Source organism: Anas acuta, chromosome 3 (assembly GCF_963932015.1).
Source record: "Anas acuta chromosome 3, bAnaAcu1.1, whole genome shotgun sequence".
Classification (NCBI taxonomy): Eukaryota; Metazoa; Chordata; class Aves; order Anseriformes; family Anatidae; genus Anas; species Anas acuta.
This window is the reverse complement of record NC_088981.1, coordinates 81,983,976-82,011,324: the sequence shown is the minus strand read 5'-3', so window position 1 is coordinate 82,011,324 and position 27,349 is coordinate 81,983,976. Positions and strand designations below refer to the sequence as shown.

The 27,349-nt window shown below is 40.3% G+C and overlaps 1 long non-coding RNA gene across 3 annotated transcripts; it reads left to right on the top strand.

Moving 5' to 3' along the window:
• The first annotated feature begins 3,830 nt into the window (after positions 1 to 3,830).
• On the top strand, positions 3,831 to 8,593 carry LOC137853061 (uncharacterized). 3 transcript variants are annotated; one of them, XR_011094205.1, is made up of 2 exons: positions 3,831 to 4,343; positions 8,141 to 8,593. It is a non-coding gene; the product is annotated as an uncharacterized lncRNA (long non-coding RNA). The 3 variants fall into 3 exon arrangements; XR_011094206.1 differs by lacking the exon at positions 3,831 to 4,343 and adding an exon at positions 7,366 to 7,621; XR_011094204.1 differs by lacking the exon at positions 3,831 to 4,343 and adding an exon at positions 7,366 to 7,640.
• The last annotated feature ends 18,756 nt before the right edge of the window (positions 8,594 to 27,349 follow it).

The window sequence follows — 27,349 nt, the reverse complement described above, 5'->3', positions numbered from 1 at the left end:
GAGCTCCTTCTGGCAGAGGAAGGGCTAGGGGCCCAGTCTTCCTTTGCCTGGCAGAGTGCCCTGACCACTAGGGTAGCATGCAGAACATGATCAATGCTGTTTGGAGAACGGGTCAGAAAGAGCATCACAGGAGTGAATTACACTCCTCAATCCAGCCAAAAGTTTCAAACATTAAATCTTAGACATGTTCATCCAGGATATAGTGAAGATTTCAAACACAGTTACTCTTTTGGGGCCCTCGGTGTGTTGCGGTTGTCTCCAGCTCTTTTATGAAACCATTTTTCCTATCCTTGCTCTGTGAAGTCTTCTTCCAGAGCTGGGCTCTCCAGTGTCTGGCTGAATCTGATGCTCTACTGCCTCAGGAACTCATTAGTAAAATGATGGTGATAACATTTACAAACTAATCACTCACTGAGATGAAGATAACCATGTAGGAATCAAAGACTTGTATCATTCAGAAAATAAATGAAGTTATTTTAATTAACTATTAAAGTCTCTTCAATTAATATAGCTGGTCAATAAGTCTTGCAAAATACTTCAATAATTAGCTGTGCCAGTCTTGACATCTGTAGGAAATGGCAAGAAATGTTATGATGTGTATGACTAGACCATTACTTGCCATTAATTCTAACCAACAGAATTTTTAAAATACATTTTATAAAATGAAACAGTTTATATTTAAGAATAAAATCAACTTGCTTCCATCAGATCCAAGGTGAGCTGAGGGGAGACACAGGATTATTTCCAAGAGAGGCAAAGGAGTGGTATGTTCAGTGAACCAGATGTCCTGTGCTGGGGCTGGTGGAGGAGAGGGATTTCAGCAGAGGAGAGGCAGGCAGGTGCAGGAGGAAGGAAGGCTCTCTGTAGGAAGCTCTGACCAGCCAGGGCCAGCCTGACCAATGCATGGGTGTAAGATATCTAAAGAGAGACTGAGCAGAGAAAAGTGAGCTTTTTCCAGAAACTGTGCAGAAAGTGGCCAAACAGGGTTGTGCTGCTGAGCTTGGCATGGATGGTATCTGTTTCTGCTTTCCCTGGAAGAGAGTAGTTTGAATGAGCATGTAAAGAAATCACAAGGAAGGAAAGGAATCAATAGGGACAGGGGTCTTTTGGAAAAAACAAAAACAAAGAAGAAACTATTATAATTGTACAGACTTTGATCAGTGGTCAAACTGAAAAAAAAATGTTTTGTGCCATTCACTTATTGGAATAAATGCTGAAGATATCAAAGGAACATAGTAATCTCTCTGGACTATGCTATTGCACTATAGACATAAGCCAAGCTTCTCTCTGATTTATTAAATTCTGCTCTTCTGTGAGCAGAGATTCTCTTAAGCATTCACTGTTCCTTGACACTCTTTCTCTTAGGAGTGTCTAAATGCAATCAGATTTCTTTTCAAGCCTTCTCATCTACAACCTGCCATCTTCCAAACTGGTCAGTGTCTTCAGTTATTACTGTGAGAGACGCTATATAAGAAGATTGAAATGAATAAGAAAAAAAAAAAAAAAAGATGATGGCTAGAGCAGTTGGAACAATTGTGACATACCAAGTGCTTAAGGTTAACAGCAGCTTTATATTCACAACTCCATTGTGCAGTGGCTTGTTACACTGCATACTGTTTGTGTGCTATTAATATTACATACATTGCCTAGATGAATGAATGTTGTTATACAGTGTTTATTCTCTCTCAACTTATAAGTCCCTGGATATAAGTTTTCATGACAAATGAGAACATGCTTGAATGACACAAAAACAGAGTTTTCTTTAAAATGTATTTGCACCCATTTCCTTATGTTTTAGTAGCAGCAAGTATATGATTGATTAGACGACTGTTTCAAATGCTTTATTTTCCCATGTGCAAATTCAGAGTTATTAATTATAATGTATTTAAGGGTCACAGAGGAGTAGGGGAGAACCTTGGCTGCATTAGCCAGTAATATCTGTTGAAGCTGCAGGCTCAAGCTGAGCTTGCAGCTCTGGTGTCTGTAATGGCTTCTGTTTGAGGAGTCAGGAATAACTGTCTCCAATTTGAAAAATATGGGAAATTTTAAAGTGCTCTTGCCTCCTTTATATATATATGTATACATACACACACATAAATTTGAATCCATGCCCCATATACCTACAGGAAGCACCTTGTATATGAAACTACAACATGGAGGTAATTGCAGAGGACTTGAAAGCTCAGCTTTTGACAGAAAAGTTCTTTTTGTGTCTTTTTCTGTCATCCTTGCCTATGGCAAGGGGGTTGGAACTAGATGATCTTTGAGGTACCTTCCAACCCAGGCCATTCTATGATTATTTTTTTCTCAGGAATCAGAAACATGGTGGTCCTAGAGAGCCATGGTGGGACTTGCCTTGGCAGATCTCATTGTCTATCTGGGGGAACCAAAGTCCAGCCACATCTCTCCATCTGCAGCTCTGACTGCAGATACTGGCATGCTCCAGCTCATTTAGCTGGATGGGTCTCCTCAGTTGAGGTGATCGACCTGTCTGTAGTCTTGTTTCATTGCTCCTGCTCCTTGGCTTTGTCTTTTCTGCACTCAGCTTCAGATTAAAACCAGCAGGGAGAGTGAAAGACGTTCAGTGACCAGCTTTTTTAGAACAGAATGAGTTGTGCTACACTTCAATGTGTGGAACAGGACCTTAAACAATCATCTGAAGATAAATACATCATCAATGGAGATGAGAGACTTGTACCAGGCTACTTTCTGATTTTGGCCTTCTTTGGTTTCTTTCTGAGCAACAGAAAAAGACTAGTGGAAGCCAATGAGCCCCAATTCAGCCAAGTGTGCTCTGGACTTGCCTAAGTCCCTCTGATTCACTGGTGTGTGGATGCTGGATGGAGGGAAGAGTCTGCATTGGGCTGAGTCACTGTCCTCAGCAGACCTGGTCCTTTCTGCAGAGACAATTGGCTTCATCACAGATCTGAGCACTGGGGTGTTCTTACATGATAGGTGTTCAGGTCTGTGTCTGTTCTAGCAGTTTATTTCTTATTACATTAATGGCATAGTTTTGTATAAATAAACAAAGTCTTAGTTTCCTGGGAAAAATGATGCTTACATAGCACTTACAGTTCTCAAAGAACTTCTGTTCGATCTCCACACTAATGTGGTTTCGCAAGAAGACTGAGATTATTTTATTGCCCCAGGATGCCAGGAAATTTTCATTTGACTTCCTCAGATCTCTAGGATAAAAGTGGGACAGTAAAGAAAAGAATTCCCTTTGCTGTCTTAGATTTCTGTCCTTCAGGAAAATATGTTATGTTTTCTAAGATCTGATATTCTGTAGTTTATTTTTAACTTAGTGACAGTATTATTTTACTTTTTTTTTTTTTTTTTTTTTTTTTCACAGAGGAATATCTTGCCCTCTGCTGCTTCCTGTTCCTGGCCTTTCTTTATAGGCGTCTCTTTTTGTGCAGAGTGTAGATAATTCTTTTCACACTTCACTGGTTTTATTCAATGTACATTTCCTAGAGTCGTGTGCAAGGTTTGGTGCTGAAAATGTCATGCCATGGCACACTGTTAGATATCATGAGCACTTGATGAGGAACCACACATCTTCAAAATACAAAATCCCAAAACTCCCAAAGCAAATCCAAGCCCATCCTTTTAACCCAATGTGAATTTCAAGAGCAACTCCCTCCAAAAGTTTTGTTTGTTTGTTTTGTTTGTTTTGTTTTGTTTTGTTTTGTTTTTTATCATTTTCAGCAAAACCAGGCTCAAGTGGGACAGAGAGAGCCAGGCACACCTGATTGCAGCCAGGTTTGCCTCAGCATCACAGGAGCATTTATGGCATTTGCTGTGGGAATAAAAGGCAGTGGGGAGCTATTTCTCATGCCTTTTACTGCTCTTCCAGCCACAGAGGATGCTCTTTGCCACTTTGACACTAAGAGCCACAAGGAGCAAGGGCAGCAAGTGTAGGAGCATTTCCATCAGAAGGATGATGGAGGCAGGATGCATCACCGCTTACTGGCTCAGGCCATTTTAAGGTGGCATTGTATTGCTGAGGTGATATAATGTAGTCTTGGAGAAACTGGCTATCAGGCTTACCAACACTTGATTTCTTTTTCTGTTTCAGAAAAAAAACAACAGAGAAACAAACAAACAGAAAACAGCATACTATTAAAGCAGGGCATGTGTTTCGGAGGTGGCTTGGGAGATGAGATGAGATACTGAACCTAGAGTTTGAAGCTTGGTTGTGGGTTACTGTGATCTGGCATATAACTTTCAGAAACTGCGTGGGTCACCAACATGAAAATACCTCCCCTTTTTTCTTCAGTTAATCTGCATTAAAACAAAGGTTATATTGTTCTAAGTACTATCTCATGTCAACAATTACTGGGGTAAGTCAGTGTTTGTTCCATTATTGCTTAATCTGGGCAAAAACTGTATTTAGCTAGAGAAACGTCTTCTTACTTGGCAAGATTCTGGATCTCTGTGTACCCTTGTCCTAATTATCAGTTCTTTATTGAGATCTTCACAGACAAATCTCCTGTATTTTCAGAGGCAAACGCTGAGGGCAGCTGGCTGCAGGGAGCAGTGTGTGGGTGAGGTGATGGTTTCTGCTTGTTTGTTTGCTTTATTTGCTGTTTTTGTTTTATTTTTGTTTTGGAGGGTGATGTGGCTGAAATGCTGAGGAGCAAGAGTCTGTCCTGTGTCTGTTCCTATCCACTGAGAAATGCACAGAAGTAATTGGCATGAGGTTAACAGAAATAGTCATGGTTGTCCTTAATTCCCTTCGAAGGATAATCAATTTGCCATTGTCCCCATCAGGCCCAGAATTAGCTCAGCGAGGAGGGTTTCTGACAGTCCTGCTTACAGGCTCCAGACAGAGGCTTTCAACTTAATACAGCCAAAAGGCTTGCAGGTCAGTTTCTTTTACAAAAACACACTTTTTGTTGACTTAAACATTCTCCTGCAGCTACGCTTTGCTCCTGTGTGGTCACTTACCTTGTGTCCTAGCCCCAGCCAGAACAAATGATGTATGGCGAGCTCAGAAGAGAAACACTGTTCCCTATGACATGCCAAAGCCTTCCCCACGTGGCTCCTGCGACGGCATGGTGAGGCAGATGAAATCTCTGGGACACAAACCCGTCTTTCTCAGTGCTGGTTCTACGTCGTTAGGTTTCCTCCCATTTCAAACATCCATGTCTGTTAACATAGTAATACACTGACTTGACGTCTGGACTTTGGCAAAAGGCATGCGAGACCAACATCTTGGGAAGGGAATAGGAAGGCATGTATGTGAGTCATGCACTCTCTTTTTACTTTTTTTTTTTTTTTTTTTTTTGCTTGGATTTTGTTTTTCCACCTTTTGTATGGTCTATTTTCTTCATATATCTGGTGGATTATTTACAGATAAAAACTAAACTGTAATACTAAAAATTCTGTCTCTGTTTTCACAAGCCTTTTGGTGACTAAATTGCACATGAAATGGAAATCCCAACTTTTGCCCTTGTAATAACATATCTGAAATCCATGTCAGACACTAACTCCTTCAGATTTTATTCTTCTGCATACCCCTCATTTGTACACAGAAATGTCTGGATCATCTCCTGTCTCCATCCAGATTTAGTAGCAGAGTGCTGCAGTGGGACTTCTCACTGTAATACTGAGCCTTCCTGCACATATTCTGTTCTATTGATTTCACTGACATCTCATTAAAAGTTATTTTCATTCCTCTGTTTTTAAGAAATGTTAATAGCGTATTAGTTTGGTGCTGCTGAAGGGACTCTACACAAAAACCTTTGACAGTAAGATTGATAGACCTTAATATATTACTTACCAAACTCTTTAAAGATAATATTACTTTTCAAAGAACTAGACTTCTTCCAAGCAGCATCTTTTGCCCAGCCATCTTGTTATACAAACATGTCTGTGGCTTTGAAATGGAAATAATTTATTCTAAATAGCTATATTTTGATTTCCCTGGGCCCCATAAGATACGTCCTTCAATTCTTATGAGGGGGTTGAGTTCAGTATCTTGCATTTCTCATGCACTGAGTTACAGTCTGATATGGTTTTCCTTTTTTTTTTTTTTTTTAACTTAGAAAACATGAAGTATTTCACTGTACAAATGAAAGAGGTATCAAGCAGATACAGTACAAAGTAGAAAAAAAACTCTTGTCAGAAAGCAATCAGTTATCTCCTTAATACTTTATATATATACATATATATAACAATCTCAAAATATTTTGACAATCAAATTCTGTGGTTTGAAGGTGACAGACAAAAGATCTTTCCCATGCCAGATGAACTTCCATCACAGAAGGCTAAAATCTTAGTCAGGTTATAGTATTAAGTATTACATTACTTTCTCATGTTAACGTTTGTTCAGACATATGTTCTTTTCTTTCAAATCTTGTCGGACTTCGTATGCCGTTTTTATAAGACAGCCTTGACTCTGCACTAAACCATGCCACTAACACGTTACTTAATCTAACTGGCACATTGTAAAATTTTACACATGCGCTCATCCAGATAATTACACAATTAATTTTCACTTAGTACAGCTGAAACGGGGATAATGAAATTTCCACTGGTGTACTGTTACGTCCGGGGGTTAGGGGTCAGCTTCCTGTTTGGATAAGGGTGAGTTTAAAGAGGATTTCTGACAGTCTCCTTACTTCAACTGAGTCTAAAAACATTGCAATGGAATTTCAATTTACAGCTAAGTTCAATGGAAGGAGCAGATGTTGGGAGTGTGCCACTACCATTCTGGGAGTGCTTTCTACGCAGGTGTAGACAAAAGTCAATGTCCTCCATCCCACTCTTTATATGGAGACAGTGCTAAGCTGACACTTGATATTAATTTCTGCACTGAACTGTAGCTGCTCAGTGCTTTGCAGAACTATCCCCAGCCTGAACAGTCATGGAAAGCCTTCCCGTGTTGTATTTTTTTTTTTTTTTGCATTTTCAAAGAAGACTTCTACACAGACCACAAAAGTGGGGCTTGTCCCTCCAGGTCTGTGTGTTAGGGAAGTCCACACAATAATAGTGAACCAGAAAGAACTGAGATGAGCTCCCACATCTTTAACAAGACCCCAGCTTTGGCATCAAAACATACAGTGGTATATAAAACCAACAACATTTTTATATTAAAATGCAAACTTTGTGACTTTAAAATTGTAGTGTTTCTGATGGCTTCTTTCCTAAGTTGGAATAAGAAGTATAATGTATGGCTTGAAATTTCTATGCATGCAAATTTGCTCACACCTCTTACTCTGTAGTTGTCCCCAGAAGACTTGCTCCTATCTACAGAGCTTTGCTTTTTTATTCTGGCCATTCCAGACAGCTCACCTTAGCTGGGAGTTAGAGAAGGCAGGTGCTGAAACTCCCAAACATGCAGTTTTTGCTTTAGTAAAAAGTCCTTATTTCAACCCACAAATTCTCATACTTTTACTTTCTGATTCTCTGCCTCATCCCACCTGGGCAGAATGAGCGAGCAGCTGGGTGGTGCTGAGCTGCCTGCTGGGGCTAAACGACAACACAGCAGCTAGCCTGGGGTAGCTCGCTCTGCCTCAGCACCAACCTGAAACCAGGCCTTCCTGACTTGGAGCCAGATGAAGGCAACGTCAACATTTCCATCCATGGCATGACCTAAAGGATTAGGTCCTAAGAGGTGAACACACTGTCAGCTGGTAATAAATAGATAATATGTCAGAGCACATCTCTTGTGAACAACAACTTGTCATACGTATTTCTGTGGTGCTACTAGGCCTTGATCACAGGCTGGGACTTCACCATCCCAGAATAATGTGGAACAAAAGGATTACTTGCAGGAGAGACAGATGTTTGTGTAGTCAATTATTCTGTGCATTTCTTCTCTCTCTTTCTGCCCAGCTTCTTCAGTGCTTTTTATATCATGCAGATCAGAAAGCATTAGCACTTGTTATAGTAGGCCTTGTTGTTTCTTCATTCTCTTCTTTCATTCTCTTTTAACCTCCCTCAAGATTTTTAAACTCATTTAGAAGTCCTGCTTTATTCAAAACTTGAAGTTTCATGCTGTTTTCCTCTATTTCAGTCTCTTTGATGCCTTAAACATACTTCACATGTTTTTAAGGCATCAAAGTGTCTTAAATTATATGCTCTCCTTCCTCAAGTAGCTAAAGATGTAACTAATAAAATCCCTCCTCTGCAGACCACACCTTATGTTATCAGTGCCCAGAGACCAGCCTCAGACACCTGGAGCTACAGATGGATGCACTATATAACCCTGACCATCAGACCTGTCTACACATTTATGAAGAAAGGTGGAAACCCTCCAACACAGATATTTCAAAAGAAGAATAACAATTCAGTTTTACTGATCCATTGGGAAAAAAAAGACACATGAACTGAGTTTACTAAAGATCCATAGACAGCCTTTGCATCTCCTTTCAACATCAAGGGTTATTCTGACAGCAAAGGGCATGTATATGCTTTACAAAAGGAAGGAGATGATATACTGCACTATAGACATTGCTGTTTGTTGGTAATTTTGTCTCAGAAGTCAAAGCACCAAGTGACATTTGTATGTATGACATTAATCATGTGACTATGCATACACATATGTACCTTCAAACAAATAAAAGCAACGTGTTTATTATTAGAAGTTTTGTGTTATTTTTAAACTTAATTGTATTACAACCTCAAAGAGCAGAAATTGTATTTCTAGGCTAGTAGTTAAATGTAAAAAAAATACACCATAGATAGAAAACGTGTGCATTAAGGAAAAATCGAGAAATACTTCTATTTTATTTTGAAATTTGACCAGCCGTAGCAGCACCACCACCTTTGTTCCAACAGTGAAAAGTAAAGTAAAATTATACAAGACTAAATCATTACTTTAATATACTTCTGATAATAAACATTTTCTTCCCTATTTAGCAGCGGCAATCACCTCTATGCAAGCAGGGATGCCCTTGGTGAAGTGGCAGCTAAAAGCACATGTTCTATTTGAGTTCTCTGAGTAACCTTCATCCCTTCAGAAATTTTCATGTTAATAAACATCGTTTTGGCTTACTCTGTACCGTTTCTGTTTGTATCATTGCTGTCTGTGAAATGATGTGAAATAGAGGGTCATTGCCATTTTAATTTACTTTATAATGTCTGCCCAGCCATCTCTCTTGCTTCCCAGGTTTCATGGAATGGGCAACGTATAGCCACGACAATCTTCTGCAGCAAATGGTGGTTCAGTGCACGCTCAGCGTGGGAGTCAGAAACTCACTTTAAAACCAAGTTAGTGGGGAAAGATACACTGGACAGAAAGGGAATTGTTCCCTCTTAGGACAATTAGCTAAAATAAAGAAAGGATTGTCCTCTGGAGTCTACTGTTGATGAAAGGGAGGGCCCAAAACAGTTCTTGCTGGTAGCCTAACCATAGATGGCTGACTTCCAGTGAGACGTATTCCACTGTTACAAGTCTATTGTTTTTGTTGTTGTTGTTGTTTTGTTTTAAAGTCTTATCTTCTGAGTTTCACTAGCTTCTCCCAATGGTGCAGGCCAGCAGGCTCCTTAAAAGCCTCTGCAGAGAGGCTGCAGATTTTGTCTGCATTCTCACTTCAGCAAATGATCTTTTGTTAGAAGCTGCCACACTGCACACATCGTTTTAAAAGGCAAAACGGGCTGCTGCTTTTCTGCCATTTGTGCAGCAGGTATCTTGTCCTTCCAAGGGCTTTTTAACATTTCTTGCTTTCAGTACAGGGAGGTCCTATGCACAGCTGCAGGTTAATGGTATCTGTAACAAATTGCTATCTATTTTAACAGGTGCTCCTCCTGTTGCTCTGCTCCTCCAGAGCCCATTCCCTTCCTTTCTCAGGCATTTAGGAGATGTGCTGATAAAGGTACAGTCTTTTGCTAAGCAGACTATGCAGTGAAGACAAATTGTGTGATAATAATAAAAAGAGTAGTTATGCATTCACTGAGACTACTTCACTCACCACAAATTGCCTGCGTTTGTTTATGTCTCCCTTTTTGGTTAAAAATACATCTTTTTTATTTTTTCTCTCCATTTGCCCAGATTTTTAGTCTGTTATTCCTGGCATTCTGATGTCTCGTTATTTCTCCTCAGCTTTAATATTTATTTTTTTATTTTATTTTTGAGGAGGTGGAGGTGCTTTTCTCCTCTCTTCTCTCCTTTGGCCTGGCAGTCCTGGAGCAGGTCTATGTGTGAAATTCCCCAAAATCTCATTGATGACATCAGTGCTGGCAACTTCATTTCCTTCCCAAAGCCTAGAATAAGCTTTGGCTTTCTCTTTGGTATTTTTAAGAAACCTATTAGGTAATGAAATTCACGTTTACTATCTACAGACAGTCATGGTCTATATCGTGGCATTTAGCCAGTGTCTGTCATGGAAGGGTAGAATAAAGCTTCTTCCCTGGTGGAGTTATCTTTGCAGGAGCACCCTGTCCTCTTCAGGCCCATGATATGCTGGTGGGGAGAATGGAGAAGTTGGAATGTAGCAGCAAGAAGTGGGAGAGGAAATGTCACCCTGGGGCTCTACAAAGTCTCAGTCTCCAGTGCAGAATGGCAATTTTCCCTGTAACATCATGAATAATTGTGGGGGGATGATTGTTCCCCTTAGTGCACAACGCAGTCTAATTATATTCTTAATACTGCAAATGCTTAAAGTACACTGAGTAGTGTGTGTTGGTTTTTTTTTTGTTTGTTTGTTTGTTTGTTTTTTTAGCTTTCTGATGAAAGAAAAGTACTAAAAATGCTCTGGTCTGAGGAATTATCACAACATATTTTTGATGTTGTAGTGAGTTTCTTCCCCTCTTTATTTAAACAAATTTTGATTAGGAGAAAAGGAACATGAGAGCTTTCTGTTTTCCCTTACAAACAAAACTTCCACTGAGCACACCTCAACATCACTCACGATTTTGTTTGTATCCTGACGGCTGGATGAATATTGCTGTTTTCCAGGAGTTTTGTCTGAATGAAACACTGACATCCCTGCTGGTCATCCTGGAGGAGATGTGCTGTCACCTGCAGAAGGTGTTTTCCCTGGTACTGCAGGTAGCAAGCTGCTGGATTACACAGCTACACTGCCTCAGTCTGCCAGTAGTTGGGACCTCTCAGAAGAGATCCTGAGCTCACACCGAACATCTTGAGGACACGTGGAGGGATCCTTGGCATCCCCGCATTCCTAGCCCAGAGCCTGGTCTCTAGGGAGCTCAGAGCTGCTGTGCCCCATGCTCAGGAAAACCAGGCAGGCTGGCCACACAGGCTATAGACGTACCACTGGCAAACAAGACTCCTTTTCTTGTAACAGGAGTCAAAAGTTTGGCAACTAGTGGACATTGTCCCTACCCCAAGTGAACTGCAAAACCCGAGAAATTACAGGAGTTTAGTGCTAACTGTTTTCATTGGTGCATGGGGAGCAGGTAAGCTCACGGAAAAGAGCATCGCTGGGTGGTAATAGGGACATGGAAATCGTCAGGAGTCCACAGAGTCCATTGTGACCCCTCCATGTCACAACTGGAGGAGGGTGACAGGACTGAGAGGACAAAGACCCGTATGTGCATGCTCTGCTCCTATGAGTCCCATATTCTTCCCTATACTTTCCCTTTTGGGTAGCATTAGAGGCAGGCTGCTGGCTCAGATGGACCTTTGGTCTCATGCAGTACAGCTTACTGATGTTCTCAAGAGAATGGCACAGATAGTATCCCCCTGTGGTGAGTGCTCTGCTTCTGAGATGTATCAACACATTTTTATGCTACTTATGGGCATAAGCTGTCCATCTAAAACAGTAACAGATCCCAAAATGGGTTTACTTTGAACAGACATCTGCAAAGTTTCCTCCTACTGCAAATATAGGGTATTGAGGGGAAAAAAATCACAAGATTTTCTGAACAAACATTCTGGAAAGATATAATTTTTTAAATTTTTTTTTTTTTTTCTGAACCATAACTTGATTTTCATGTCCAGACTTGGTCAGTTGATATGTTTTTTTCATTAGAATGTAGAATGTTTTGAGTCTAAATTAACACCTTTAGCTTTACTTAGTGAGAAAGCCAGCTTATTACTCCCAAATAATTTACAAACAATATTATTATATGAACAAAAAGAATTTAATGTAATCTGGCATTTATGACTTCCACATAACATCAGCTGCTAAAGTAAGAAAACAACAAAAATACCCCTTATATTCAGGAAAAAAAAAAAAAACACCTTAAACTAATAAGCATGTTCCTAATATTAAAATCAAGTCAGAGATCCTATTCACTTTCATTACATATAATTTATGACACTTGGATGTAGTTTAATAAGGTCATAAAAATGCCAGTTGTGGTATCTCATAATACTTTTTATAAACTGGTTTTACAGTCTACCCTTTGTTCCAAAGTTCAAAGTGACAATTGAAATGCACAGGTTGCCCAGGGGTTCAGACTTTTTGCTGGAAGTACTGACTGGTGAATACCTTAATTTCTAATATATCTATTTATTTTTTTCAAAATCTTGGTAATTGTGGGGAACATTCCTTTCCTCCAGATGTGCCAAAGCTGATATTTTTCAATTTAAAGAAAAATATCAAGAATTCAGTAAAAGGAACACATTTTATTGCTGTACACTTTTTTCTTTTTTTTTTTTTTTTTTGATGAAATAAAAACTGTGCAACATTTATTCCTAAGCAGGTCAAAGTCAAACAATACTTCTAAGTGCTGTTACAATAGTGGCATTATATTGTCCCTTGTCAGCTTTCAATTACTTCATCCACCTAGCTGATCACTGACTTATTTCCTGGCTTAGGTAAATAGGGCTTTTGGTGCACTTCCCTTAAGTCATTTCAGAGAAGATAAATTAAATAATGATTGCAATTTAATATTGTGATAGTGCTAAAATATTTCCTTCAAGCTTCAAGTTTGACCACAAGTTTCCAATAATATACTTTTTTTCACTTGCTAGCTCAAACCTGAGGTTTTATTAAATTCTACAGCTGCAGTCAGTATTTATGTTTTCATCTAGCAAATTGGACATTTTAAATAATAAAGAGCATGAAGTTATATATAAAAACAGATAACACTTGCAATTCATTTAAGGTGGAAACTTTATTTAAAATTAATCAAAATCCTCACAATGTGGCACAGAGGTCCAAATTCTTGGTTCATTATACTGGAGTAAATCTGGGGAAAATCCATTGACTTCGCTGAGGTTACTCCAGGATCCCAGCCAAATATTCAGAACCTCAGCTGGGCACATATTCCTAGGGGATGCAGTACGCCATGTGCACTGGGCCCTCAAGTGTGCAGAGGTCATCCCTCTAGGGAGGATGTCTCTCTGATTTTAGAGAGGTGGCTAAACTGTCCTGACGGATTGGGAATCAAGGTTCAGGTGGCCCGTTGGTATCAGCAGAGGAGCCTTTGTAGTGAAGATCTCAGTCCTGCAGGTTTCATGGCTGGTCCCCTGCAAGGGAGACTGGGGACTGAACAAGAGCTAAAAGCCTGCACCACAGCTGCAGAAATGAGTGCTGAAACAGTCTTCTTCCCTTCAGATAGGCACAGTCCTCGTTTCACTTTGACCTTGCACTTTGATGGTTCATCTGTATGTTCTCTTTAGGAGAGCAAACTAATAAGCAATAGAGTATATAGTCTGCACTGTCTGCAGATAAATGAGGTGTGGAGTCCTCATTCTTCACTTTAAAGTCACTGTTCCCATCCACCGCCATTTATACCTTTTCCTGCCATGTGTACAGTGAAGCATGTCATAGCTACTTTGGGGGAGCAGAATACTGCATACAGCAAGTCTCCATGTGAAGGAGCTGTTGGAGGGATGAGAATGGACCTGTGTTGACAAATTCCTCCTGCTTCTCTTCCCCTGGCACCCCAACGTCTTTTCTTTGCTGTGATGATAGCTGTTTTTACCTGTTTTGACCTTGTGTCATAGTTTGTGTCAGCTTTGTCTTGCATGTCAGCAATACTTTTCCAAGAGGGGAATACCCAAATAGAGCTTTCAAGATAGTGCCCGGAAAGAATACTTAAGCATAAACATGTTGGGTTCACTAGCTCAGATGGAGAGCAGACATTTGTTGTGGATGAAGTTCAAGACATTTCTAGGGAGACACATTACCATGTTCCTTTTAGCCACCCTAATGGATGGAAGCATCCTAATGTGGCGGCAGTGTGCACACCCAGCAATAGGTTCTCCCTGCTATTAGAAGCCTGTAATGTTTGGGGACTAGTCAGAGATGGGGGAGGAAAGGGTCATACTAATGACAGAACAGCAGCAACTTGTCGCTGGCAGGTTGAGCAAGTAAAGAGCACAACTTAGTTCTTCACCTTTCAGACATCTTTCTTTTTTTCTTTTTTTCTTTTTTCTCTTTTTTCTTTTTTTTTTTTTTTTAATATGAAAGTGTCTGTTTTGTACTCAAGCTACTGAGCCCCAGGAAATTCAGCCTAGAGGTGGTCTTTGACAATTTAATCTGTGCTATTTCTGAAAAACACAAGGTCTTCCAGTTTTGTTCGTAGGGCTAGAGGCAATTTTAGAAGTGAAGAATAAATAAAGAAATAAATGGGGGGGGGGGAGGGGGGGAAAGAAAAAAAAAAAAAGAAAAAAAAAAAAAGAAAAAGAGCTCATCCTGGGAAAATAACACCAACAACTAACAGATGATCTGATCTCTCCCCTTCCCACTGTCCTGCAGGAAATTCTGACTTCATATTTATTTTCTTTTCTTTAAGATGCTAACTTGAAAAACAAGAAGAAAAAGAATCCCATTTGCGGCCAAGCTCAAACCACACAGAAACAGCTCAACAATAAATACATAATGCAAAGGATTTCATTGAATTTACAAGCAGGAGGATAAAGTAAGACAGAAAGCAGCAGAAAAATTCTGGTATTTAAATGGATATGGACCTTCTAATCACGTTATTTTAGGAAAGTGAACTTAAACCAATATTTAAGTTGTTGTGCCAAGCTCACCCCCGGCATAAACATGTTGTAAGCATCAAATAATGGAACAAATCTCAGAGCTATTCAATATGTGGATAAGGAAGTGCCACATATGAGGGAGGTCTTCACCAGTGCAACTGAGCCTTAGATTGATGGGCCAGTAGCAGAGGATAGGAGCTGGACATTGGCTGTGTGAGCACAGCCACCATCTCGGGGGTGGAAAGTTCAGGTCCCCCTCCCTGCACTCCCCTCTGGAGCTCTGGGAATCCTGCCTCATCCCTCCGCTCTGCGCAGGGGTCAGGGACGCCTGCAGAGAAGCGGCAGCAGTAGCGGGGAAGCAAAGACAGCAGACTTCCTCTCCCAAAGAAAATAAAATTATTTCTGTGGGTATGGGAGTTGGCTGTTGCTCCAAGGAAGGGTGTCTCCCTCGTCTTGACATTGGAGAGCCGGGTCGTCTGCCTGGATGTCCAGACAGCATAGCCTAATCCCTTCCCTGGGGCACGGTCACCATTTTAGTCTGTTGGTGACATTCACAGAGTTCATTCCAACGTGGAAAAACAAAACAAAACAAAAAACCCTAACTTTTTGTTTTGTAGAAAGACTGTGAGAGAAACAAGAAAGGTAGCTGAACTCCAGGGCAGATTTTTGTCCATCAGACAAACTCCAAGAGGAGCTACGCACGCAAAAAATCCTTCTCTGCTATCATTTCCGGGGAGTCCTTTGGGAAGATTCAGCGTTTTGCAGCCAAAGGCCTATGATCAGCAAAGCATCTGGGCTCCTAACTCCTCATTTCAAGTCTGAAATACAGCTGAAATCAGTGGGGAGTTTAAACAGGAGTTGGGAGATTCAATATTTTGCTGAGCGTTGGCCACCAATATCAGTACGCTGCTTAACTCATAAACTATATTTACAATTATTGCTCATATTCATCCACTGACACATTTCAGGTGCTTATAGATGCTTCTAATAGTATGCCATAAATCACCCTAAAGAACTGGGATACAATTTTTAGAGTTCAAATGGGAATACTCAGTAGATGTGAGTGTTTGCGGGATCAGGACCTATTTTCCAGAACAGGTGCTTAAATGAAATGATGAAGTCATTATAGTTGAGGAACTTAATACAGAGAAATAGCTCACATTATACTAGTACCTATAGGGCTCTGGCATAAATGCCTAAATTAAAAATTTGAGAACTTATTAGGTAGGAGGATTAGATTTGGCATTTCACTTAGAGAGCATTTTGTGGATGTGGGAAAAAAATTAACTTTTTTTTTTTTTTTTTTTTTTCTGTATATAGAGAGGTATTTTTTACCACCTGGAAAAGTTGCATGGTTTTGACATCACTTCCACTTTTTTTCTGCTTTTGAATTTGCTTCCTTTCTATGCTGCAAGCCTCCTTAGTGCTATGAAAATCACGGTTTGCTCTTGAAATGTGCATGTGTTCAGGAAAGCACAAAATGTCTATCGGAAAGGCAATATAGTGCACTCTTTGTGGTCGAGAGTGTGGGAAACTCCATTTAGCTCATTTTCATGACAGAAGCACTGAACCACATTAACACAGAAGGAAGACGTAGAAAACGTTTAATGGTACTGCAACACTTTGTTTATTCTTAACTAAACCTACATGGCTTCCAAATGAGCCCACTATGCAATGTGACTACATAAGGTTAACTGCTGGGTACATTAAGTAAAATACTCTCTCTTAGATGCTTGTTTAAGTCATCATTTCTGATCATTTATCAGACTTAATGTGCTACAACAGACTGCAGGTCACAATGTGTCATTTCCAAAAGAACTTTGACTTTTCCCTTTCTAGGGTCAGGAGCCGGTAATGTTTAACTGAAATCACTGCATTGCACTTCATAGCTTCCAGTGGATCCACCGAGGCTTTGGAAAGCTGCTTGTGCTCAACCAGGGTGCTGGCTCCACGTATGTGGGTACTAAAATCTGAGGACACTGTTTAAGACAGGCAGTCAGCTGAGATTCAAGCTGGCTGCAGAAAAGCCCACTTCATTTGCGGGATCGTGAGAGATACAGGATAATTATTTTTCCAAACTGATAGTGGGATTTCTCTCTGGAGAAAAATACCCAAAACAAACACCCCTACCCAATGAAGGTTATTTGCATGGAATTCAAGAAAAAATGGAAATTTTGGGACACAATTTTTAACATGCCATGTGAGGGTTTCTTCTATTTCCTTATTCAAGGTAAAACAATGGGGCTATTTATCCGGTGAATTCTACAGCTAAGTAAATTATTTTCAGCAAAAACTTTGCTTGATGCCTTTACTTTCCCTTTTAATCTAGAAAATATGTGGATTTTTTCAGATCTATGATTTTCTTACAGGCTGGGGTCACATTGGTGGGGATTAGACAAGGATAACACGGAGATGAAGAGACATCTTCTGTTGTCTCCCACTTCCTCTTTATATGCTGGGCTGTAGTGTGTTTTCAGCTGCATTTGTGGCTCCAAAACAGAAAGAATAAGAGGAGTGGCTATATTAAAAACATAAATCATGGAACTAACATGATATGCTCCAAGTATTGTGCCACACATTTTTTCCCATGTATCAATCCCTTACTCACATCCTACATGTATGCATAAATACTACAGGTGAAGATGGCACTGCTGCATCTATCATCTGACACTTTTTATTATAAGATCCTGCTTTCAGATGCTAATAGTTTTACCAGATTCCAACCATTCAGGAATGATTTGTGTGTGTGTGTGTGTGTGTCTGTGTACTTGGATATCTCCTGGCTATTCATTGATCTTTGGAAAAGTTTTGTTTAAGATGTTTGTGTGTTTCTGACAGAGTTGAGGAAAATGTCTTGCTAAAAAAAAGTTACTCGAATAATTCATTGATAAGTGTTTCCTATTCGTGCACTGGGGAAGAGGCCTGAGATTTGCACTATTGATATGTCTTTTGCCAACCCAGACAAAATCTGCCTAAATTGTAGGATGTTTGAGGTACCTCCTCGTTCATAATATGACTGATGAGTCCTCCAGAAACTCTGCCCATTTCCACGCAGGCAGCCTGCACCATGCCCCTGTAGAGGGTGCCCAAGCATGTTCCCCTCTCAGGCCAGCAGGACCATCCTGGCTGCTTCATGAAGGTGGAGAAAAGCAGTTGGGAAACATAGATGGAGGCTGGGGACTGACTAGGAGCAGGGAACAGTAAGAACTTCATGTTCTAGGGTGCTGGGAAAAATAGGTTCATGCTAGTTTCTCACTCCTTGAGTTAATACAGTGAGAGACTGACATGAAGTGCCTAAGCAGAAAGGAATATTCTGGTCCTTAAGCAAGATGGTGTGCATTAAAGAAGTCCTACGAGACACTCTACAAAAGTTAAAAGAAATTAAAAAATATTGACAGGCAATTCTGTCCCTAAGTGGGATAGGACTGTCAGAAAATAGTACACAAACACATACTTAAAGACCATTTCATAATGTCATATTCTCAAGGGAGCAGGGCAAGTCAGTGTTGTCTAAGGATCTTGGTTTTCTCATCTTCTAAAAATTCCTTTGCTTTTTATCTTACTAATATTATTCCAGTGCAACTTCTTGTGTTGTAGTAATTAAATGACAACCATTATGTAATTCTGCAGGTCCAAGAGAGTTTTCAGATTTATGTGGACCCTAATTTGAGAGGAATCTAAAACACCAGTTATCTGGGGAACTATAAAACAAAAAGGCTGTACGGATCATTTGCTTCCTTTTTAAATGTTCGTTAAGCTTAAATGGGTACATTTGAAAGGAAACTGAATGAGGAGATCCTCTGTGAAAAGGACTGTTATGAAAAGTTACCTGTTCTCACACAGGATGTTCAGAAAAAAAAACAAAACAAAACAAACGAAACAAAAAAAACTACTTGGGAAGGAAAATCTTACAGTTAAATGTAAAAAAAAAAAAATACTAAAAATGCTGAGCTTCCAGTTCATGAAAGAAAAACTAATTGAGGGAAGAAATAAAGGCATAAAGAAAAAGAAAGATCCAATTAATCCACAAAATAAAAACAGAACAAAAAGAAAAATCCCAACTAACCCCCACCAGTACTCCTTCCCTCCCCACAAGAATAATAAACATAGTAGAAGAGAGATTTATTTTGTTTTGATTTTTAATTCAATATTTTGCATTGATACAGAGGACTTACTCTTTCTCAAAAGAGAATTCAGTCATTGATTAGTTCTGACAATTTAATATTGCTTTAATGTCCAAAGTGCATGGGGCATCTCACAGAGTGAGTCCTTATGAGACTTCTGAGGTCCAAGAACCTTCAAGAACCAGCCAGAAGCCAGAGGCAGGATGATCAACAAGGAAAAACAGGAATGGCACGAGCCAGTGAAGCTGTATTGAGTGCTCAGTTTCTTCCTTTTATTGACCTCCTCTTAGCAAAAGTTCTCTCTGGCTTAAAAAGATTTTTAACAAAACATTTTTAACACTAAGTACTTTCCATCTGGTACATCTGGTAAGATGGAAAGGAAGGTGGGGAAGGAAGGGGAACATGAGGCATAGACTTACAAAGGCATGAAATAGTCCTTCAAGTTCAAAGTAGTCTGAGACATCTGCAAAGGCCAACAATGTTCACATATTTCTAGCCATACCACTTAGCACTTTTGTGCCACAAGGTGTTATCTGTACAGGCTAAGAAAGAGTCATGGCACTCCTGTATGGTCCGTACGGTTTGTTCATTATCAACTTCCATACTGAGAAACTCAGGAGGAGCGTCTATGGGCTGCCTATTCAGACTGGAGTTCTGAGATCTATCTGACCCATCAAGAGGAAAATATTTCTTTTAAGCAGGTATTTAAATGCACCCTCTAAAATTCTTTAACTGAGCATCTAAAAGTACACGGAAAATTATTTTTGTTGCCTTATTAATAATTATCCTATATGTGCCAGCTGCTGGAACATAATTTAAGAGTTTAAAATGCCATATAAAAATTAAATAGAAAATTCAGCATAAATCCAAATAGTCCCAATCTGCATGTTTACATTAGTTTTTCTTTCTCTCTCTCTCTTTTTTTTTTTTTTTAATTTTTAATTTTCTCTCTTCTCTCATTCAAAAAAAAAATAAAAAATTGGACACATTGCTTTTTCCTCAAACTTTTCCCAATTGCACAAAAGTCACAATTTGTCAGGAAACACGAATGTAAAAGTTCAGCCTTATAGGCGAAAGTTTTGGAAAGTTACGAGCAAATGAAAACAGGGACTTAGAATAGAAATGCATAGGCATCCCTAATTACAGCTGTTGGTAGCTCTCCAGCTATATTGCAAACGACATGTGTTTTTTTCTACTTTAAGTCCTAATCCTGTTAGTAGATGTGTCAGCGTGGAGCCCTGCAGCTGCGGAGCATTCCCCCAGCATCAGAGGGACGTCTTACGAGCAGAGGATCCACAGTGTTCCTGCCTGCGCAGCCAACGTCAGCTGCAGATGGCTTCGAACACAGGGAATGAGAAAGAATAGAAATCTGTGAATGGTGCTAACGTCTGATGTGATGAGTGGGATTCCAGTGGTGTTAAAGCAGTCAAAAATGAGCGTGGAAGCAGCTAATTAATTCCACAGGTTTAGAAACACAGCGTTGGCAAGCGTTTGGGGTCATATATAACATATACAATGCATTAATAAAAGATGAAGATTGAACGATAAACCACCCAGGCTGTGCAGTAATCCCACTAGAAAGTATTATCTGAAGCATCTTACTGAAATAAGTCTTACTGAGAAAGACGGATTAAAGCCTGAACTATATGTTTACTGGCTATTGTTAAAATCAGTATGACATCACTGACAGCTAGAAGCTTCCAGTTATGTTTATGGTCATGTAATTTCCAGGATACATGCAAGAGTCAGACTTTGAAATGATTGCAACATCATTATTGTGGGTCCAGAAGTCCAGAAATTTTTGGGATTTTCATGGGAAGAACATTGTAGCAAAGGCTGTTGGGTAACCACAGCATATATGGCTGAACAAGATAATATTTTGGTCCGGATTTACAATAAATATCTTCTGTCCTAAAGAAGATTACTCAATCAGCATTTTAATACATTAAAAACAAATGTATGTTAGGAGATGTCTCTGAAGTAAAGCTATGGTCCTGGTGACTCGGTGGAGGAGAAGGCTGGAGCCTGGCTTTGAAAAGGAGGAGAAGGGAAAAGAAAAAAGGGTGGTGGCCAAAAAGGGTACAGTCCCCTGTGGAGTACAGTGCCTGTTGGGGTGCCATTGGTAGGATGAAAGCAACCAGTGAGCACCTGACAAAATTGCTTCCTGTGCTGCTGCAAAGTTGTATGTACTCAAAGGCAGAAAGCAAAAGCTTTTTCCAACCCTCAGGACTTGCTGTAGGATGTCAAAGCTAGGAAACAAACACCTTTGTTTTGTTTTGTTTTGTTTTGTTTTGTTTTGTTTTGTTTTGTTTGATAGTACTGAGAAGTAATCTACAAGTTTGCGATTACCCATATTTTTGGCCAAAATCAATAGCAGGTGCCTTATTTCAGGCTGTGCCTCATTTTTGTGTTTGTACAACATCAACACCTTTAATCTTGTTAATAGTGACAGGGAAAATATTCACTTCACTCATTGCAGCCTTTATATAAGGCCAGTCTGGGCTGTACAAACATTAATTAGTTGATATTTGTGTAACACTTTAAAAACTTAATGCACTGTGTAAGTGCTAAAGATTATTATTATTTTTGAGACCCAAACAAGAATTTAGTGGGCAACACTGAAAAGAGTTGCTATAATAAAATGGCTAGAATTATGGATTAAACAAATAATGTGAAGTGTAAATTAAATAGACTTAAAAAAAAAATCAAGCTGTCTGTTTGCATCCAGACTAACACTAAAACTATGTGAGCAACATTTCCAAATAAATTTACAGAGTATAAATTTTATTCCAATGCTCACTCTGCATTTTAAGAATGATTGCTTATGGTCTTAGAAACACTGTGAGAAGTGTATATTTGGAAGAGGACTACTGTATAATTGCCAGTAAGTTGTGTATTCCAGCATGTGCTAATGATTTTTATTATTTTTTTTTAGTAAGAATATTCTGAGAACCCTATGAACTTTTATATATCATAGTAATGAAACAGAAACACATTTTCTGGTGCCAAGTTTCTATTAAATCATTCTTTAGGAAGGAAAAAAAGTTTCATCCCAGTACAGTAAGCAGGATTTTAATGCAAAGCTTTACAATGGGTCTGGCAGGGGATGTTCTGAAATAATGAAAATGTACAGAACAAGCTTCAGCCTTAAACAACAGTGGTAGTTGATTAACAAACCAAAATAAATATTTTTAAGAGAGTTCTATCTCTTTAATAGTCTTCTAGGAAATATGTTTTATTGTAGCTGCTCATTGAAAGGCCACTGCTCTCAGTGGCTGTTATTCACTATTACTGTGAAAGGACTAGAGCCAAAGCATCCCTCACGTCTTCCCTGCAATCTGTAAAATCAACAGCTAGCCTTGATCTTTCATATGACTTAGTCATATGTGGGTTAGATTTAGGAAAAAAAAAATAGACAATCAAAAGAAAGATAAAACTGATTGAGACTGAGAACTCGACATGAGATGTTTAACATCTGAGAATCTTCACAGCTGAAAGTTGTATAATACTGTTTTTCTTCCTCCCACACCAGGAATTTACTATATGATCTGAGCTGTTTAGACCCCATTTCTCTAGTTTATCTCACTTTTGTTCTTGGCCCTTGGTCCCACTCATGTCCCCATGATAATTTCTTTATTTTAACCAGTGCTAATCACACAACAATCCTGAGAGCAGAGACACGCACCAAAGATTTCCCCTCAAGAAGGCTTGGAATCACAGTCTACTTTGTGTTTCCTGTGATGCCCATTCAGTGTTTCAGCCCTTCACAGAATCACAGAATCCTCTAGGTTGGAAGAGACCTCCAAGATCACCTACTCCAACCTCTGACCTAACACTAACAAGTCCTCTACTAAACTATATCACTAAGCTCAACATCTAAACATCTTTTAAAGTCCTCCAGGGATGGTGACTCCACCACTTCCCTGGGCAGCCCATTCCAGTGCCTAACAACCCTTTCAGTAAAGAAGTTCTTCCTAATATCCAACCTAAACCTCCCCTGGGGCAACTTTATCCCATTCCTCCTCGTCCTGTCACCAGGCACATGGGAGAATAGACCAACCCTCACCTCACTACAGCTTCCTTTAATGTACTTATAAAGAGCAATAAGGTCGCCCCTGAGCCTTCTCTTCTCCAGGCTGAACAAGCCCAGCTCCCTCAGCCGCTCCTCATAGGACTTGTTCTCCAGATCCGTCACCAGCTTTGTTGCCCTCCTCTGGACTCTCTCGAGCACCTCGATGTCCTTCTTGTAACGAGCGGCCCAAAATTGAACACAGTACTCGAGGTGTGGCCTCACTATAGCCGAGTACAGGGGGACAATCACTTCCCTAACCCTGCAGGCCACACTGCTTCTTATGCAAGCCAGGATGCCGTTGGCCTTCTTGGCCACCTGAGCACACTGCTGGCTCATATTCAGCCGACTGTCCACCATCACTCCCAGGTCCTTCTCTGCCAGGCAGCTTTCCAACCACTCATCTCGCAGCCTGTAGCTCTGCTTGGGGTTGTTGTGCCCCAGGTGCAGGACCTGGCACTTGGCCTTGTTGAACTTCATACAATTGGCCTCAGTCTATCCATCGGTGCAGCCTATCCAGATCCTCCTGCAGAGCCTTCCTGCCCTCAAGCAGATCGACACACACAACTAACTTGGTGTCATCTGCAAACTTACTGAGGGTGCACTTGATGCCCTCATCCAGGTCATCGATAAAGATATTAAAGAGAACTGGCCACAGTACTGAGTCCTGGTGGATGCCACTAGTGACCAACCTCCAGCTGGGTTTGACTCCATTCACCACAAATCTTTGGGCCCAGTTATCCAGCCAGTTTTTAACCCAATGAAGCGTACGCCAGTCCAAGCCATGAGTAGCGCATTTCTTGAGGAGAATGTTGTGGGAAATGGTGTCAAAAGCCTTACTGAACTCAAGGTAGACCACATCCACAGCCTTTAACAGTGGCATACTGTTGCATATTGTGGTTTATTTGCTTAGGTGTAGGGTCCTTTTCTCATGCACAGTGGCATACTTGGAGCTAAAGTGGAGGAAATGGCTATTCAGGCATGTCTGGTATGAGCATGCTGTTGTTTTGGGCAATTTGGGGCTGATGGCTTCCTGTTTTTTTTTGGTGGAACTCTAAAACATGAAGATGACAGGAAAAGAAAAAAAGTGGACACTGTGGCCTCCACCTCCTCCTCTTCACATCTCTGTCCTTTGTGGCCACACTAGTGAGCTCTCAGAACCAGCCAGATGCAGAGGCTTTGGTCTGGCATAGCAATGGTGTTAGAGGACATAATGAAATAACTTTAGAGGGCAGCCAGCCCACATGGAGGACACGCAGAGCAGACCCTCAGATTCCTGGTGCACTTATGTTCTTCTGAGGACCTGGTCTAGATGGCTTAAAACCTGTCTCTTCCAGTAGGTAACTACAGCTTTTGGACATCATGGCAAAAAGTTTCTGCTATCACCAAGGGAAAATAAGAAAGCAAGAGGTACAAAGCCATAAAATGACTCCTAACTTCTTCAGTTCTTCTTGAAATTTCTGGCCACAATATGAAAAGAGGGTAACCCATAACAGGTTCCTAAAAGTCTAAATAAAAGACAGATTCTACCATGAGATATGTAAACTGTACTGGGAGGGCCAGACTGTGATCCTTTGCTGACAGGACCACACTAGAGTCTCCAGATCCCTGTGCCAGATAGTTCCAAGAAGAAGCACTGTGCCACTGCAGCACTTGACAGAGGTCCTGTTTGATGTTGCTCAGAAAAGTTTCTTGCAGTGATTGAATAGAACAAAGGATTTTTTTTTTTTCCTAGAGGAAGCTGCAAAAGCACAGCAACTGTCAAGAAGGTGTGCAGCCAGTGTAAAAGTGTTACATCCAGAGGTGCTAAGTAACTGAGCCCCTTACTGACACCACTGGAGCGGACTGATGTGCGTCTCTCTAAAAGCAGGTCACTTGTCTGGGTACTTTGGCTAAGGACAGAGGCAACAGAAATGATCACCTGTGTTTGAGAACCATTAAATAATTAAAAGAAAAATTGTTTAGAATTTGTTTAGACAAGAACTGATTCCAGACCTGCACTTCTGACTGTTTGATATGAAAAATATATAAAAGTGTAAATGCTTATGGAAATCTGTTGGTGAAAGCATACAATGGCTCTGTGTTCATATTAAAACCTAGCTAAAATTAGTGTTTTCTGGCAATTAAGGGACTGCCCTGACCTCTCAGTCCTTAGAAATGCTTAGTTCACATTTTAAAATGGTGATTTTAATACTCTGTGGTACCATTCTTAGTTTTTCACTAATGCATAATTCTTTCTCTTTGTTGACCATTTTATCAGAGACATTGCACTCTGCAAAGGCATCTATGCAGTTATCAAGGTTTCTGTTTTAACATGCCTTGTTTTAGGAACATAAAATGCTTGCTCTTCCATTTTCTGTTCTTTTTGCAGGCTACCAGCCCCCAAAATCTTAAAAGAGTTTTTATGTGGTGTGATTTGGGAAAAACTAATGTGGAGGAGGTTGGAGGCCACCGGGAAATATTAATAGTTCTCTTCAGTTGTGTTTTCTTTTAACTGTTAGAGCCTAATGAGAGCACTGCTGTGAAATTTTGGATACAGTCTTGGCAAGGCTGTACTGATCCATCAATGAGGCCTCCTTACTGAAATGAACACCTCTAGTAAGCTTTTAATGGCCTTTGTAAACAAACAGAATAATTCCCACTAACTGCAGAAATGAGTTCCATATTTATTTATTTTACTTCACAACCCCTATTAAGTTGATTTAATAAAATTCAGCACATAATGTTTTTTTTAAAGCAAACCTTAAATAAACTGGAGCAGGGTACTGAAGTTTGCATGGAGCTGCCAGTATTAATGGGTTCAAAAGAGGCCATAACGCTCTGACTGTCCCTTTGTGGTGTGACTGAGGCTGAAATTCCATAAGATGATTAAGATGGTTTTTGGGATGCCTAATACCTAATACTACTGTCTGCAGTTCTGGGCACACAGTACAAAAAGGATGTGAAACTCTTGGAGAGTGTCCAGAGAAGGGCTACAAAGATGGTGAAGGGCCTAGAGTGGAAGATGTATGAGGAGCGGCTGAGGTCACTTGGCCTGTTCAGCCTGTAAAAGAGGAGGCTGAGGGGAGGACATTAAGGACAGGACCCCTCCCTTTTTATTTCAGCTGACCAAGCACAAGCTCAGGCACTAATCAGATGTTTTGCTGATAGGCACTGACTGACTCCATGGCATTGGAGTCAACAAGCAGTCAAGGTGGTGTGAAGGCTCTACTGATCTCAGCAAAGTATCTCCCAGCCCTGGGTGAACTAAGTTGTTTACTGAGTGTTGCACAACAAAGAATTATGAGAAACATTGGTATTTACAAGCTAGGTAACAGAAATGCCAACAAAGCACCCACGATTTTACAAAGTGCTGGAGAAAGTACCATTCACAGAATCACAGGATAACAGAATCACAGAATCACAGAATCATAGAATCATAGAATCAATCATAGAATCATAGAATCAATCATAGAATCATAGAATCACAGAACAGGTGGGTTGGAAAGAACCTTAAAGATCATCTAGTTCCTAGCCCCCTGCCTTGGGCAGGAACTTTCCACTAAATCAGGTTGCTCAAAACCCCATCCAACCTGGCCATGAACACCTACAGGAATGGGGCATCCACAACTTCTCTAGGCATCCTGTTCCAGTGCATCATTGCCCTCTGAGTAAATAATCTAATCTAAACCTACCCTCTTTTAGTTTAAAACCATTACTCTTTGTCCTATCACTATAATCCCTGACAAAGAGCCCATCCACAGCTTTCCTGTAGGCCCCTTTTAATCACTGGAGGGCCACTACAAGGTCTCACTGGAGCCTTCTCTTCCCCAGGCTGAACAGCCCTAGCTCCTTCAGACTGTCTTTATAAGAGAGGTGTTCCAACCCTCTGGCTATCCTTGTGGTCCTCCTCTTTACTCGCTCTAATAGGTCCATGTCCTTGTGCTGGGGCCCCAGAGCAGAACACAGCATTCCAGGTGGGGTCTCATGAGAGCAGAGTAGAGGGAGAGAATCACCTCCCTTGACCTGCTGACCACGCTTCTTTTGATGCAGCCCAAGAAGTGATCTTGGCTGATAGCAAAACTGTTAGCTATAGAGCAAAGAAATTCACCAGACATCAGCTCTTAGATGGCTATAGCAACTGTTTTTCCAACATGCTGTTTGGAAAGGTAACTGGTTGTCTTCTTCACCAACCTTAGCACAGATTTATATGAATTTTGACTTTCACTTCTCCCTTTCTATCCTTCTTCTCACTCTACGAAGCACACATTTCTGAAGACAGCACTTTTTTATCTGTTGTCTTTCTAAGAGACAGTGTCTAGCAAATCA